Here is a 17,851-nt window from a genome sequence, read left to right as displayed (position 1 = left end):
ATATCAAGCATCTTCTAGGTGCAGGAGTCTGAATTCCCTCTTTGGAAGTTTGTGAGAGTGTTGGCCACTGATTTCAGGTAGGATTGGTTGTAAGTATTCCCTAGCTCAGTGGGTGTCTGAAACACATAGAAACACAACTAATAGTGTAGATCAAAGTAGGTAGGGCTGGGATGTGTGGGATTAGTGTGTCACATATATAAAAGAACAGCTTTTTAGGCAAGGAAACTATGAAAGACTGATTTTTTTGCTTCATTCCCTTCCCCCATATGGTGTTATTTTTATCTTTTTAGATTATGTGAACTCCCCTTTGGATTTTAATTCACAGCCATTTTCTTCATTCCATGTATTGAGGTAAATTTTGTTTCAGTTATATATAATACAAATTTCTTTAGGGAAGTATCTATTTAACTTCCCTGTGTTTATGGCTGTGTGCATGTGTGTGTTCTCAGGGCTTAAAACACAGTAGATGCTTAATAAATGCTTGTCAATTTAATCTCTCAAGTTTATTCTCCTTTTCATGAGAGGATCATTCTTTTTTTTTTTTTTAACACAGACTCCTGTCAACCCTATTACCTAATTCTTCCCACCATCTTTGATTTAAATATTCAATAGTGGAGTCTCTCTAGACCTCCTTTGCCTGCCATTTCTGTGAGGGCAACTAACTTATCTGAGGATCTTGGTATGTAGGACTTATGATGATTTTAAGACTCTAGGATGGAGTCAGAGATGTCTGATTTGGACTGGCCACCTTATAATCTTCTAATTTTTAAAGGAGTAACTAGATGGCTCAGTAGATAAAGTGCTCAATCTTGGATCAGGAAGACCTGAATTCAAATCTGACTTCAAATATTAGCTATGTGACCCATGGCAAGTCACTAAATCTCTATTTGCCTCCATTTCCTTATCTATAAAATGAGGATAATAATACCACCTACCTCTTAGGGTCGTTAGGATCAAATGAAATAATTTTGGAGCATTCAGTACATAGTAAATGTTAGATAAATGTTGGCTATTATTATTACACAAAGAGAAGGTTATTCAATTTATGGTGAATTATGATGTAGTCCATCTTACTGAAATAATATTGTCCACATCATTTCAATTTCTATCTGGATCTTTTGAAGACAAAAAGAAACAATATTCAATAGAATAAGGTCTTATGATAAAAGGTCTTATGAGAAGTTTACCTACAAATACTTCATATTTACATGGCATTTTATAATTGGTAATAAAGTCCTACTCAATAGAAAGAGGGAAGAAGCAGGGAAAATGTCATTATCTATTTTATAAGCATGAAAATTGAGGTCTAAAAATGTTAAAAATCTTCATAGCCAGAACTCTACTATGTATGGTAGAACAGGCATGCAGATTCAGATTGTCTCCAAGTCTTTAGCTCTAGAGGCACTCTCACAGCTGTCTATTCCAATTACCCCAAAGACTTTCTCTATATGTAGCTATGATCTCTCTTTAGGGGACCCTCACCTTTTTGCAGTCCCCTTTAAATTGGTCCTTTATGTAAGAGGAGCTCCAGGTCTCAGGAAAACATTAAAGACCTTGGCTATAAGAAAGTTATCTAGCCCAAGAATTTTTGCTTCAGGGCTGATGGAGCACTCATAAACTCACAGTGGAAAAAATGAAAAGGTAGTATATTGTTTTAATCACATAGCAGAGCCAGTTTCACTTCTTGCAAATCCCACAAAGGCTGATGATAGAAGACTCAACTAAAGATTTTGCAAATTTGCATAAGATAATAATGTTTCCATTATAAAGACAGAGTGAATTCTTACATAGATTTTACTAGAGACTAAAGTACTTTTCATGGATTTTATTTGTGTGTACTTCTGATACAGATATTGCTGTTTAATTCCATACTGACAAGCTAAACTATGGGATGTGAATGGAGTTTTCCAAGGTCACCATATTAGTTAGGGGCAAAACAAGATCTAGAGCCAATGCTTTTTTCAATGATGATTTCATTGATCAAAAAGTCATTTGAATATATATCTCATGATTTTTTTCTTTGATAACCATGGCAATATATATATATATATATATATATATATATATTGCCATGGTTATCAAAGAAAAAATATATATAATATATATATATATATATATATATATATAAGCTTTGAGCTCTTGAAAAAACATGTAATCAAAACGTTTGAATTCATTAAGTAACAATGAGTCACAAATGACAGACAGCTCATTGTCTCATCTCTTAGAAGTCATTGCAGAAAAGTTAGAAAGCGCTTTCATGTCCCAAACAGGGACATTCTTCATGACTCTAACAAAGCTAGAGGAAGCCACCATTCTTTCTGGAAGTTGCTGTTTAGTGGAAACTAAAATACTCTAGACAAAAATCACTTCGTGAAAATGTACAGTGACTACAGCAAAAGCAACAGAATGGATAATGAAGTAAAACTGAAAATTGTGTAATTATAATGGTCAACATTAGCCCTGAGACAGAGATGAGGTAGGTACATGTTATTTTTTTGTTGCTGAAAAGGTAGAAGATGATGGAAATGGGATGCTATATATGTTATCAGGTTCAACATTGTGTTGATTTACTATTTCTAGTTTACTAATTTATTTTTTTGGTGGTTGTTTCTTATAAAATGAAACTTTCCATGGAGAAGGAGACAAGGGATATTACCAGAAATTAATACAGAGGCATGAATTTTTTTTGAAAATGCTCATTTGATGATTATCAAGAATTCAACATTTTTCTAGCCCTGCTCTCTAGCAGAGTTACTGCAGAGCCCCTGCCTTTTAAACACAATTTTAGGGGAATGCACACTTAGATTTGTTCTGCTGTGAAATTTTTCCCCTTATGTATCTGCTCAGTTTTCCTCTGCTAGGCAAAGTTGTGTTTCCTTCTAGGTCAAAGTTTTGTTTGAGAGAAGCTATATCTTGGCTTTTGTGTCTTTAGGAAATGGTGTTCCTTAACAGTATTCTATTAGCATGCATCTGTGTAGGGCTTAACTGATTCAGAGGTGGGTCTTCAGCTGGAGAAGTTAACAGAGTAAAGTGATTCATGAGGACTGTGTGCCTCTGGGCAAGTCTCCTAACCTCCATCTGCTTCAATTTCCTCAACTGTATAATGGAGATAATTGATAGCACCTACCTTCTAGAGTTGTGAAGATGAAATGAGATGATATTTCTAAAATGTTTAGCACATTTCTTGACAAATTGCAAGTTCTATATACATATTAATTATCATTATTATTAGCTCAAGTTGTATTTAAAATTTTAAGCATTTTTCATGGATTATTCCTTAGAACAAATCATAGAAAGATATAAATTTCATGTAAGAGGACTTCCACTCAAATACCAGATTTACTACTTACTAGCCCTTGTATCTTCTGAAAAAAATAAGGCCTAAAAAATAGCATCTACCTCAAAGGGTCTTTGTGAGAATCAAATGAAATACATGTAAAATGTTAAATAAATATGTGCTATAATGATGATCATTATTATTATTATTTTGTGTACTAACCATGTTTTCTTGGGTAAGTCACTTGACCTCTTTGCCTCGCAAATTCTAAACTATTTCATCTCAAGTTTCTTTTCATCTTTTAATTTATGATCCCATTTTTTTGCCAGAATTTGTCCACTAAATAGAAATCTAAGTGGCCATTAAAATTATTTTGATAGATTTCTATTTCATGTTCTATGCTATAGAGTTATAATCTTATCTTGTGTCTTTTAAAAATAATTTACATGTGTAAATCTGATAAAAATTCTAAAAGTTGGTTCTTCTATCACTTCAGCACTCATGAGGTTCAGAGGAGATTTTAGGAAGGAACACCCCTATTAGATCACTAGATCGACATATATTTTGCTTTGCTTCTCTTTAGTGGCCAGGTCATGATTCATTAGCATAGATTCCCCCAGGTTACCCAGCCAGGATGTCTCCCTTAATGATATTTCTGGGCTCATGCTCTAAGTACTGACAGCTATAAAAAATACTCACTCCCAGAAAGGTCAGAGAACAGCTTAATTTGACCAAGAACAGCTACTGTGGGTAAACCCAACCTGAGAAAACATAGATTTTAACCTTTCAGGTTTTCAGCATCTTGGAACGCTTTTCATGTATCATGCTCTAGGCTGACATGGTTTCAAACCTGTTTCACTGGCTGGTCCCCTGTGCTCCCTGTGCCCTCTGTCTGCTCATTTTAAACACCTATAAATGTTGCAGTGGGTGGGACAGGAAAACAGTATATAGGACAGAATGAAATTCATGATAAACAATTAATTAGAAATTGAAAATCCAGTGAAATTTTTAATGTTGACCTCAGTTTCTCTTTGTTAACTATTTGCCTTTCAATATATCGATAGCAATAATTTATGATGAACCTAATAAGACAAAGAAAATACAGTCCTTGAAATCAAGGAGCTTATATTATATTATATTACAGGAAACAACATGGTTATATTGAATTAAGTATAAAACATACAAGGATGGGTATATAACTATTATTATGTTAATATAATATGTCTTATGTAGAGATAAGAGAGCAATAACATCTATAAAATAAGCATCTCTTTAGAGCTTTACATTAATTGTCCTTATTATCAGAAAGTAAAAAGAAATATTATCTGTCTATTCCCTTTATTTTACATATGAGGAAATTTGAAGCTTGTGGCTTATTCACAACTCAAATCCAGAGTCCTTTGTAAAAATCAAAGATCCTTTGTAAACCCAGATATGTTCCTAGTATTCCACATGTATTATTTTTAATTCCAGAATCTGATCTACCTGGCCATTCTCACCATGAAGAGAAATCACACAATTTTCCATTGTTGGAATAATTTTCCCTGGTTTATCAGCATTCCTCTATAAAAGTTTTCTCTGGCTTGCTAGAAGCTTTTCTGTTCAGATTATGCACATTAAGCTTCATCAGTGTGCTATCCATGTTGACTATTATCTTCCATTCTCACTCTGTTCCCACCCACCCTCTCTTTTTTGGGACCTATATGAAAACTCTGGATGATATTTGTTTTTCTCCTTATAAACTATAACAAACTTCCCTTAGGGGAAATCCAGTCACATAGGGTGACCCCAGAAACATGCTCACATTTTCCTATTAACTTTATTTCTATTGTTTATGATATATTATGCTAATATTTCTATTAAATTTATTTTTATGATGAGACTTCTTCAGAAAGATAAAGTTCTACCTAATTTTAACTCAGGTTATAGGTCTGAACTAAGTGGCTATGGGAGAGAATGCTGTATTAATTGTCAAGAAGACCTGAGTTCCAGTCTTTCCTGAGGTTACACTAGCTATGTGGCTAGAGAAATGTCAATCAATAAGCCTACTATGTGCCTACTATGTGCCAGACAGTATACCAAGTGCTAGGAATATAAAGAAAGGCAGAAGACAGTCCCTGCCCTCAAAGAGCTCACAATCTACTTTGGGGTTATAACAAGCAAACATAGGTATAGGCAAGTTCTATATAGGATAAATAGGTAATAATCAACAAAGGAAAGGCATTAGAATTCAGTGGGGAAAATTTCCTGTAGAAGGTGAGATCTGAAGGAAACCAGGATGTGGAAATGAAGAGGGAGTATAGTGAAGACAGAGGGAACATCCAAAGAAAGTGCCTGGAGCAGAGAGATGGAATGCCTTCTCTTTTTTTATGGAACAGCAAGGAGGGCAGTGGCAGGGGGTCAAGTATGTGATCAGAAATGATGATCATGAAAGATCACTTAAGATCAGGGGTCATGAAAGGGAGGGAGGGAGCACTAGTTTATGAAGGACTTAAAACACCAAACAGATGATTTTGAATCTGATCTTGAAATGATTTGTAGTCACTGGAGTTTATTGAGTAAAAAGAATGACATATTTGAAGCAGAATTTTAGGAAAATCATTTTAATAGCTAACTGAAAGATGGACTTTAATGGGGAAAAGCCTGAGGCAGGTAGACCTACAACAACCCACTGCAATACTCCAAGCTTGAAGTGATAGGGACCTGCAATAGGGTGGTGGCATTATCAGAGGAGAAAAGGGGCATATTAGAGAGATACTGCAAAGGTGATGGGGCATATTAGAGAGATACTGCAAAGGTGAAATCAATAGGCTTTGGAAACAGATTGGATAACAGAGGTAAGAGATAGTGAGAAGTTGAGGATGAGACTTAAGTTGTGAATTAGGAGCACTATGAGGAGCATGATGCTCTTAAGAGTAAAAGGAAGAATGGAAGTGGGAAGGATTTAGGGGGAAGGTAATATCTTCATTTTTGGAATCATAATTAGTTCAGTTCTAACTAAGGACATATAGTCTGAGATGTTTGAGAGGCAGTTGGAGATACAAGAATGGCTGTCAACAAAGAGGTTGGGTTTATGTGTGTGTGTATATATATATATATATATATATATATATATATATATACATATGTACGTATATATGTGTGTATACATATGTAGTATATATTTGAAAATCGTGAGCAAAAAGATACTAACTAAAGTGAGGTAATATAGAGGAAGAAGAGAAGAATGATCAGGACAGACCCCAGTGGAATATTCAGTGCTCTGAAAACCTAGAGACAGGATAATATCAAGAGAAGGGAAATTGATAATGTCAAAGAATGCAGAGATATCAAGATGAATGAAGACTGAAAAAACCCCATTGGATTTGGCAACTAGGAGATCTTTGGTAACGTTGGAGAGAGTAGTTTTGGAAAAATGATAAAGTTAGAACATGTATCATAGGGAATTAAAAAGAAAGTAAAAGAAGAGGAGGTAGAGGCACTTATTCATAAATGTTTTCATATACATAAGGAAGTTAATTGAGTCCATAGAAGCCAATGACATCATTGGACAAGATAATTTAAAAGATAAAGGTTCTTAACCTAGGTCCATGGACAAATTTCAGGGGTTCTGATTATTTTAACTAACTTCTAATTGGAATTTAACCTTTCTTTCAGTTATTAATTTTAAAAATTTATTCTGAGAAAAAGTCACAGATTTATTACCATGAGGACCCATGGCACAAATTGTTCAAGAATGAGAAAATGAAATGTATCCAGAGAATAGCCTTAGTAAAATCATGCCAAGATGGTAGGATGAAGATCCAGTTAGGAGGACTTGGCAACTAGGCAGAACAGTTGAAAGTATATTGAATTAGGAATTGGGAATACTTAAATTAAAATACTACTATTTAAACTAAATGTTTATTCCTGGACATTGATACTCTTTCATATAAGTCACTTATACTCTTCAGTTTCAGTGTCCTCATCTGTAAAATTCAGATAATACCAGCTAAGGTATACCTCAAAGGGTTATTATGAAAATCAAGTGATATAATACAAGTAGAACACCTTGGAAAACTTAAAAGGTCAAATAAATCCTAGCTATTATTGTTCTAGATTTAGCCCAGAGCAGGAGAAGCTATTTTTTTAACAGTGGGCTACATAATTTGAAATCTATATGCATGCAGCCCACATGAATGTTTTCCAATTACAATGACTAATTGATCCAAATCATCTAGTCTGACACCTAAAAGCAGTCAATCTGCCCCAGGCAGATGATTAAGCCTGACTGTCCTACAAGTGTATTTCTTCTAACTAATTACTTTTTACTCCTAAAAACTCAGCCAAGTTGTCTTTGTATTACAAGCCATATCATGAATGTGTTGAGTCCAGAACTTAAAAAAAATTAGGCAAAATAATTTTTAGAGCAAGTCTCTATGAAGAGAGGCATAAGCAGCCTGGAATGCAGGACACCCACTCTCCCAAACATGCTAAGAATAAGCCTCAGGGGTTTATTCAAATCTGCTCTCATTGAGTATTTCCAGCCTGAATATCCCACCTGGTATTTGGGGACCTGGAAATGGGGGAGATATCAGTTAAAGAAGAATCATTTTCATGTAATATCTGTCTTTCTAATTTTTCCAAATATTTATTTTTAACACTTTTTTGTTAATGAGTTTCCAATTCTCTTCCTCCCCCCAGCCCTACCTCCCCCAGATTGGGAAAGCTAGAAATATGATACCAATTACCAATGTCAATCTCTCTGTATGAAACTTACTCTAGAGTCAAAACTCAACTTCCCACCATATATTCTGATCATTTCTTTCTATCATTTTTCCTCTGTTTATACTGTTCACTTTTTAGAATATTCACTCTGCCTGCCAGTTTTTTTTCTAGTGGTAATCTTACAACCCATCCCCAAAAGCTTAGCTTTTCAGTCCCTAATGCTTCCTTCTCCACAAAGCTTTTCCTTATCCTCTCTACCCAACTCCAAAATGGAACCAATCACAGCCTCCACTGAAATTCTAGGACATGTTATTTGCTCTGTTCTTATGGGATTTAAGGCCAACAGCCTTCTCATGTCTTATTGCTTCTAATGGATTATAAGCCCCCTAAGAACAAAAATGGTTCTTATAATATCTGCAGCAGTACTAAAATTGGAAATTGCTTGGTAAAGTAATCTTTTAAAAGAAAGACAGTAAATATTTTTGTCTGAATGAATAATAATAAAGCTCTCAGCTAGGGAATCATCCATGACAGACCTACGTTAGTCATTTTCCTAGCAAATAAGGTCAAGATGATGAAAATAATAATTACGTTGTGACAGAACTAATTGTAATAATTATGAAAAAAAATCAGGAGGTGGGCAGAATAGGTATTGTCATACTCATATTTAACAATGGAAACCAAAGCTCAGAAGTTGTGACTGAAGCAGAATTTAAACCCAGGCCTATTCCAAATCCAGTATTATTCCCACTCCACCATTCTCAGAAATATGGACAATAAGAGTCTCCTCTTTCCTCTGCAACTAGAAGACTCCTTGGTACCACTTTGCAGTGCCCCAAGGAGAGAATTCACATTCTTTCATGGTTAGATGGGACCCCAGAGATAAACAAGTCTAATTAAATCCTGAAAAAGATACCTTTTTTGAACATACTCAACAAATGGCCATCTAGTTTTTGCTTACACACAAAAGGAATACCAATAGGACCCAACGCTGTCAATTCAACTTTATGATTATTAGGCCATCTTTCCTTACATCAAGTGTACATTTTCATCTTTGCAATATTTGCCCATTATTGCTATTACTCATTGTTTGTTGTGACAAAGGCAGATTTCCAAACAGGAGTGACCCAGGGTCCTTTACCACATGGTACAATGGAAAAGGGCTGGGGTATGGACTCAGAAACTGGTTTTGGATATTTTTCTCTACAAGCATATAACTGTGGCCAAGACAAACTCTGTGAGACTCAGTTTTCTCATCCACAAAAGGAGAATAAGCAGTAAATAAAATCGGTAGTATTTACCACACATGGTTATTGTGAGGTTCAATTGGGATAATGTGTATAAAGTGCATTGTGAAATTAAAGTACTGTGTAAGTACAAGCCTTCATTATGTATTTTTTCTATCAAGTTCTATATTCTCAAAACATATTAAAATTAGGATTTTTGCTCCTCCACACCACTGTAGTATTTACAATTCATTCTCATTCTCAAAATTGGAGCCAACATGGGCAATATGTAATTCATCTCAAAGTCAGTTACAGGCCATAATTTTAATGGGACTGTATGTGATCTGTGTCTGGAACAACTACATTAGTAATGCCATTTCTCAGAATTAATGCCCCAAGTACTGCATGAATTGTAGAGGTGGGGTTCAATTACATTTGCATGAATGGGAGGACCAGGGATATTAAAGGCACCATAATGTTTTGCAGAATGCAAAACTCTCAAGTCACCCAGGATATGATCCAGGAAAGCCAAGATGCTCTAGAAAGGTCACTAAGATAGTCAATAGAAATCAAAACACCAAGAAGATCTCCCCCAACCCCCAGGATTTAGAGTGAAATTTAACACCTGAATTATACCATTGTTAAAAACCTCTTCAGATCACTTTCCATTGGTCTTTCAACAGATAATTATAAATTAGATAATGAAATCCTATCAAAGCAATGTTTCTTAGAGTAAAAATTCTGTCTATTATATAGGGATAAGTATGTAATGGCCCTACAACTTTTGGCTTCCAAGTTTAGCTATGAGAATAGAGAAGGACTTAGAATGTGTTGTTTAAAGACATAAGAGTTAAGAATTCAAGTAGCTTGCTGGATGACTCAGAATGCTACATTACAGTACCTTAGGGAAATACTTAATTCAGGATAACACAGACAGACATAGAAAGGAAACACTCGGGTAATTAGATTCTTGAAAGCTCCATTTCTCTGCCATGAAGAAGTTTCCAATGGTTTTCTTGTTCTTCCTCCTGTCAACACACTCAGCTCTTTACCCACAGCATAAGGACTAGTTTAAACAGCATCATCCCAGAGGCTTAGCTTCCCTTTCTTGTATATGCTTCTTGCAGACAGTGTCAGGCTTGGACAAAGACTGATATCATCATTAGGGCTATTAGCAATATTTGCTGCCTTCTAGCTCTCGCAGCTCAACTGCAATGCCCTGCCATTGCACTAATAGAATGTCAGTCAGGACATTAAGAAAGTACTAAAACTAACTCCAGGGCAGCTGCTGGGTATAATAAATTAGAATCTATATTAATGAATGAAATCTTAGAATCACAGAATCTCATAATCAGAAGGGACCCAAAATGTCAAATCAAAGATCATGGAAAAAGAGTCAGATCTACAAAACACCCCCACAAATTGTCATCCAGTCTCCATTTAGATATTTCCAATGATGGGGAAAGTCATCATCTCCTAAGGCAACTCATTAACACATTATACTTTCATATTGATTCCTCCAGGAGGAAGGATCTCTGAAGAAGAATCTTCATTTGGGATGAAGAGGATGTTTTAGGGAATGTTCCCAGACTGTTGTTTTGGATTTATATAAAACCTAAATCTTCCTTTTTTAAATTGTTGTTTAATCATTTTTCACATGTTTGATTCTTCATGAACCCCTTTGTGATTTTCCTGGCAAAGATATTGGAGTGGTTTGACACTTCCTTCTCTAGCTCATTTTACAGATGAAGAAACTGAGGCCAACAGGATTATGTGACTTGTCCAAGATCACATAGCTACTAAATGTCTGAGGTTGGATTTGAATTCAGGAAAATGATTGCAGACCAGGCAGGCTATCCCCTGAGCCACTTAAAATGGAAGAGATCTTAGAATATAGAATTCCCAATATTCTCTAGCCCTTTCATTCTCAGATCTCCTTTGGAATATAGGAATCCTTATTCTGGAGAGGATTCTTATTCTTTGCCTCTCCTATCCTTTCCATAAGTCCTCCTCTCTAATGTAGATAAAGAAACTGAAGCTGAGAGGAACAAAGTCATCACATGGGTCATAAAACTACTAAGCGATAGTTCCAGACCTTGAACCAAGATCTCCTGATTTGAAATTCAGTGTTTGTTCTATTTGGATCACATATTTCAGCCTTTGAAGAGATGCCTAGATGCATCCCGTGAAAAGGATACTCAGACTTTGGTTTGTTAGATGATCTCTAACCCACTGTTGCTGCTGCAACAGTGTTTTGCAAATGGGAGACATTATTAGTAAACACCCTCAAAGCTATATGTCCTTTCCACAACTGTTCTTCGGTCTTGCACAAATACTCAAGAGCCCAGAAGGTATCACTGGCCTCCTTCCTCAGGAAGTAATGAAGCATGAGATCAATGAAAGCCAAGGAGAAGGGAAAGAACTACATCTCAAGCCCACCTTCGTTCTTTGGCAAGGGATTTTTTTCTTTTGGATTGGGAAAATAAAGGGAAATGTTGATTTTCTGGAAAATCTTGCCTTTTTATTGATTTCACTCAGTTCACTTAAGTGCTAGGAAAGGTACAAAGAGCCTTTCCTTCCCCAAAAGAGTTGTTGGTAATGCTGCTGCTGTTGCATTTATATAGCACCTTAAACTTCATAAAGTGCTTTCCTTAGAGCAGTCCTGTGAAGAAGGTGATAAATAGTATTATTGGGTAGTAGTAGTCCAACTTTATAAGTAAATAAATTGAGGCTTATATAGGCTAGGTTATTTGTCCATGGTCATGCTATCAATGCCAGGAGCAGAATGCAAACCCAACAGTCCTAGATCCATGGTTAGCAATTTCTCATTAGTACCAGGAAATGTAAAGCTTATATAGGTCTCTGTATTAATATAGATTTTATACTAATGTAAATTAGATTATAATTGTAGATGCAGAGTCCCATATGCCTACTTTTCTATCTGCATAAACAATTTTATGCAGATAATCTATGCATGCATCATGAGATTATTTGAATAGAAAAGGTAGACTTCTAAGCAATACAGTGAGTCTGTTGATAAGCTATGTGTCAGGCACCATGCTATGTGTAAATACAAAGAAAGGCATATAACATAGTAGACAATTCACCATCACACAATTGACTGAGAGTTGTTGAAAATAAAAGATCCTTCTTAACTTAAGTGGTTATTGGTATAAAGCAGCATTTGATTTGGTAAAGCAAAGTGCTGCATTAAATATAGGAGAGTATTTATATTCTACCCATATGACATCCTTGAAAAATATGATGGGAATAAATTTGTTTGATGATATTGATCATTAATATCAACTGAGACATAAAACAGAGAGTTTGCTGAAGGTGTGTATTGTTGTAGAAGAACCTGGGGAAGAAACCAAGTGGAAGAGGTATTCCCTGAGATGATGAGGCTTCACATTTTAAGCTTGTGATTACATTAAGCCCTAGAACTTTGCAGATTGGTTCCACTATGCACATGAAAAAAATAGATGAATAATTTCCATTGTACAGACCTTTGTGTAGTTGGACAGTCAGCACTCATTTACTAGTATCTCCATTCAAGTGCACGTGTGTGTGTGTGTGTGTGTGTGTGTGTGTGTGTGTGTGAGTATATCTTGAGAAGACATTGCAAAATAGACAACAAGTAGAACCCTGAATTTAACGGGAATACAGAGGGCTAGATTGCCTTTTGGAAATTATTAAATTATTTTAAACATACTAATCTTCTCCCTGAAACAAAGGTAGGATCAATACTCTATCAGATACACTGTATGGCTCTGAGTCATGGAACACAAAAGCCTCCAAAGAATGAACTTGAAGATGATCAAAAGGTAAATGAAAAGTACATGGTAGTTGTGAAGACAAATGAAGGACAAGAAAATATGAAGAAGCAATCTAAGGTTCTGACTTCAGCATCTAACACACAAAAATTGGAATGATACAGAGTAGATCAACAACCTTTGTACAATGATGGCATGCAAATTCATGAAATCTTCCATATTTTTGGACTCAGCATGCAGACTGAGACGTATTTTTTGGATAAATAGTATAGGGATCAGTTTTGTTAGAGAAGGCATATTTGTTAAAATGATCCCCCCCAATGGAAGAGTAGATGGGAAGTAAAGAAAAGAATAAGCATTTTATACCCCCTATTATGTGATAGGCACTGTACTAAGTGCTTTAAAAATATGATGACATTTGATCCTCACAATAATCTTTGAGTTAGGTAGTTATCTCCATTTTACAGATAAGGAAATTGAAGCAATATATTTCCCCACACAGCTACTAAATATTTGAGGCCAAATTCAAATTCAGATCTTCCTAACTTCAAACCCAGGTCTGTATCCACAATGCCACCTGGCTACCTAAAGTAAGAGAAGGAAGATAGACTTTTGTTCATTGAAAAAATTAAATAAAAAATATAGTAGAGAATAGGAGGTATTGATGGAGACAAAGAGAAGCAGGGCATCTATGAAACCAATTTTTTAAACATTTATTAATATTCATTTTTAGAAAAGTTAACATGGTTACATGATTCATGCTCCTACTTTCCCCTTCACCCCTCGCCCTACCCCCATCCCTGACGAATGCGCATTTCCACTGGTTTTAACATGTGTCATTGATGAAGACCTATTTCCAAATTGCTGATAGTTGCATTGGTGTGGTAGTTTCAAATCAAAATCCTCAATCATATCTGCCTCAACCCATGTGTTCAAGGAGCTGCTTTTCTTCGGTGTTTCCACTCCTGTAGTTCTTCCTCTGAATGTGGGTAGCGTTTTTTCCATAAATCCCTCAGAATTGTCCTGGGTCACTGCATTAATGCTAGTACAGAAGTCCATTACATTCGATTTTACCACAGTGTATCAGTCTCTGTGTATAATGTTCTTCTGGCTCTGCTCCTTTCACTCTGCATCAATTCCTGGAGGTCTTTCCAGTACACATGGAATTCCTCCAGTTTATTATTCCTTTGAGCACAATAGTATTCCATCTCCAGCATATACCACAATTTGTTCAGCCATTCCCCAATTGAAGGACATACCCTCTTTTTCAAGTTTTTTGCTACCACAAAAAGCATGGCTATAAATATTTTGTACAAGTCTGTTTATCTCTTTGGGGTACAAAGCAAACAATGGTATGGCTGGATCAAAGGGTAGGCATTCTTTTATAGCCCTTCCCAATAAGATCAGGAGTGAAACAAGGATGCCCATTATCACCTCTATTATTCAACATAGTACTAGAAACACTAGCAGTAACAATTAGAGAAGAAAAAGAAATTGAAGGTAACAAAATAGGCAATGAGGAGAATAAGCTATCACTCTTTGCAGATGATATGATAGTCTGCTTAAAAAATCCTAGAGAATCAACTAAGAAGCTTGTAGAAATAATCAACAACTTTAGCAAAGTTGCAGGATACAAAATAAATGCACATAAATCATCAGCATTTCTATATATTTCCAACACATCACAGCAGCAATAGGTAGAAAGAGAAACACCATTTAAAATCACCCTAGACAATATAAAATACTTAGGAATCTATCTACCAAAACAAACACAGCAATTATACAAAAACAACTACAAAACACTTTCCAAAAAAATAAAACTAGATCTAAACAATTGGAAAAACATTGATTGCTCATGGGTAGGACGAACTAACATAATAAAAATGACCATTCTAAATTAATTTACCTATTTAGCACCATATCTATCAAACTACCAAAAAACTTTATTTACTGAATTAGGAAAAACTATAACAAAGTTCATTTGGAATAAGAAAAGATCAAGAATATCAAGGGAAATAATGAAAAAAATGTGAAGGAAGGGGGCCTAGCAGTACCAGATATTAAACTATACTGTAAAGCAGCGGTCATCAAAACAATATGGTACTGGCTAAGAGACAGAAGGGAGGACCAGTGGAATAGACTTGGGGTAAGTGGCATCAGCAGACAGTGTTATGATAAACCCAAAGAGCCCAACTTTTGGGACATGAATCCACTATATGAAATCAATTTTAAAAAATGTATTATATAATTTTGAAAAGAAATGCAACATATATATATAATGATGTGTGGTTTTATATGCAACTTTTCTTTGTATTAGGAAATGCTCATGTTTATCAAGTGCAGAATAACAAAAATATAATATTTTAAAGAATAAAAAGTAATATAAAGGATATTATTAAAGGAATGTATGATAAAAAGTAAAGATGAATTGGTGCCAAAGCAAGAGTGAAGAAAAACTGATGCAAGCTCACAGTTTCTGTTGATACTCCTGAGAAGTTGAATCCTTTAGAAAGCTCCCCAATGTCCCCCCAAACTAGCACATTAGCTACACTCCATAGAGTAGCCTCTTGAGAGAAAATGGAAAATAATAACATAGAATGGGCAAGTGGAGGTGGATTGTGGTCTGCTTCATCCATCAAGGCAGGGGTGCCTAACATGATGAGGTCCCAGATACATGAACATTGAAGTACTAACAGAAAGTCAAGTGCTATTAGATCATAGACAGGGAGAATTCCACTTCAAAATGGGAGATCAAAGAAGACTTCACAGAGGAGCTGGTATTTGAGGTGGGATTCTTTCTTGATAATTTCAAGACCATAATATACCAGTTACACCGATGGTATATTCATAAAAGAAATAATAGTCCCTCTTTACCATGTTCGGAGGCAGAGTGAGTTCTATTTCTTCATGCATGTGTCAGAATGAGGAGGGTGTGGATAGATGGTGGCCCATGAGGAAGTAGTTGTCTTGGTTCCCAAGTGTGAATCTCGTTTTTGTATTGCTCTATGAATTTTATATTTTGCACTTAGATCAGATTCAAGGAAGGCCATATTTCAGAATTACTTATCATCAGGCTGGCTAGCTAGCTATTAGGAACATGACCCTCCCTCCAGAGGAGTTTGTATCTATCACATTTTATGCTTCCTGAGTGTCTCAATGAAAATTAATTCCCACTCCATTCCCGACATTGCAGTTATCTTCAGTTCCTGGATAATTCAGCAAAAAGTGATCAGCCAATTCAATTCAACAAGAATTTATTAAACACCTGCTATATGTAAAGCATCATTGTAAATTCTTGGGACACCAAGACAAAATTTCAGAGGTTAAATCCTCCAACATAATTTGTCATGGAAAAACCACTTGTATTTCTATCTCGCATTTCTATGATGTTTTAAGATTTGCAAAAGACTAACATCACAGCAAGTTCATGTAGGAATTTTTTTCTCATTTTTAAGTTGAGAAAAATGAGTCTTAGGAGGACAAGTTGGAACTGAACCAGTGTTCTTTTTCATTTTCATATTCTGAACCCTGAGCATGGTGACTTCCATATCTCCTCCATGTGTCCTAGTAAATGATCATAGAACATTAATTTCTTTTACAGTCAACCTTATGAACTAGTTATATGAACTTGAGCTTAATCAAAATTCAAGAAGCTTTCTGAGCCTTGATTTCCTTAACTGTAATTTTTATTTTTTTTTATTTTATTCCAGATTACATTTCAGTACATTTTTCAATAATCATTTTCTGATGTTTTTCCATCCATGTTCTCTCCCTCTTATTCCTCCCTTTTCCCCAAGATGGCAGGTAATGTGGTATAGGTTGTACATGTGTTATGATATAATACATATTTCCACATTAATCATGTTGTTAAAGAATACACATATTGTTTAGACTAGAGAAAAATTTGTGGAGGAAATAAAATGAAGAATGTCATGCTTCAACTTGTATTCAAACTCCATCAGTTCCTTCAATGGCAGTGGAAAGCCATTTTTGTCATGAGTTCCTTGGGGTTGTCCTGGATCCTTGCATCAATGATAATTGTTAGGTCATTCACAGTTGATCATTGTACTTTATTGCTGTCACTGTGTATTTAGCTGTAAAACATTAATGAAGTCAGACTAGATGACATCTAAGGTTCTCACTATACTGTTCTGTTATATGTACATGATTTGATCACAGACCCAGTAGAAGAGTTTGGGGTAGGGTGTGTTCAAAACTCAGAGAAGGTAGTCTTAATATCCCCATTTTACAAATGAGGAGATTCAGGTTTAGAAATGTTGTGATTGGTCAAAAGGTGCCATTTAATTATTCTCAATCTACCATCCCACATCTGTCTTCTCACTTCAAGTGGTGGACACTATGTCAAGACTGGGAGAGCTGCTTTAGTTGAATGCTCCAAAACAGTGAGCTATCAAGAATGACTAGAAGCCTGAAGTTTTTTTTCTGGCCGATATGGATGTGTAGCCAACTTATTTTTCTTAGAAATAGTTCAGTGAATCATTTTGTTCTATTTTTTTTATAATTGCTTTATATGTATAAATATCTGGAGCTGAAGAAGAAGGTTATAGGGCATTAGACTAAGGTTGTGGGAATAACAATATACATAATTATAAACCAAATTATGTGTGAGAAAACACTTTCTTCTTTCTTTCTTTTAATATTTATTTTTTAGAAAAGTTAACATGTTTACATGATTTATGCTCTTACTTTCCCCTTCACCCCCAAACCTCCCCTTCCCCGCCCCCATAGCTGGTGTGCATTTCCATTGATTTTAACATGTGTCATCGATCAAGATCTATTTCCAAATTGTTGATAGTTGCATTGGTGTGGTGGCTTTGAGTCTACATCCCCAATCATGTTCGCCTCAA

General features: G+C 35.4%; 1 non-coding gene across 1 annotated transcript; it reads left to right on the top strand.

Annotated features, from left to right (window-relative positions):
* Window positions 1-13,106: 13,106 nt before the first annotated feature.
* On the top strand, window positions 13,107-13,208 carry LOC123253229. Its single transcript, XR_006506595.1, has one exon. It is a non-coding gene; the product is annotated as a U6 spliceosomal RNA (small nuclear RNA).
* Window positions 13,209-17,851: the final 4,643 nt, after the last annotated feature.

This window comes from Gracilinanus agilis, chromosome 6 (genome assembly GCF_016433145.1).
Source record: "Gracilinanus agilis isolate LMUSP501 chromosome 6, AgileGrace, whole genome shotgun sequence".
Classification (NCBI taxonomy): domain Eukaryota; kingdom Metazoa; phylum Chordata; class Mammalia; order Didelphimorphia; family Didelphidae; genus Gracilinanus; species Gracilinanus agilis.
The sequence above is the reverse complement of the archived record's forward strand: the minus strand, read 5'-3'. Positions and strand labels throughout refer to the sequence as shown.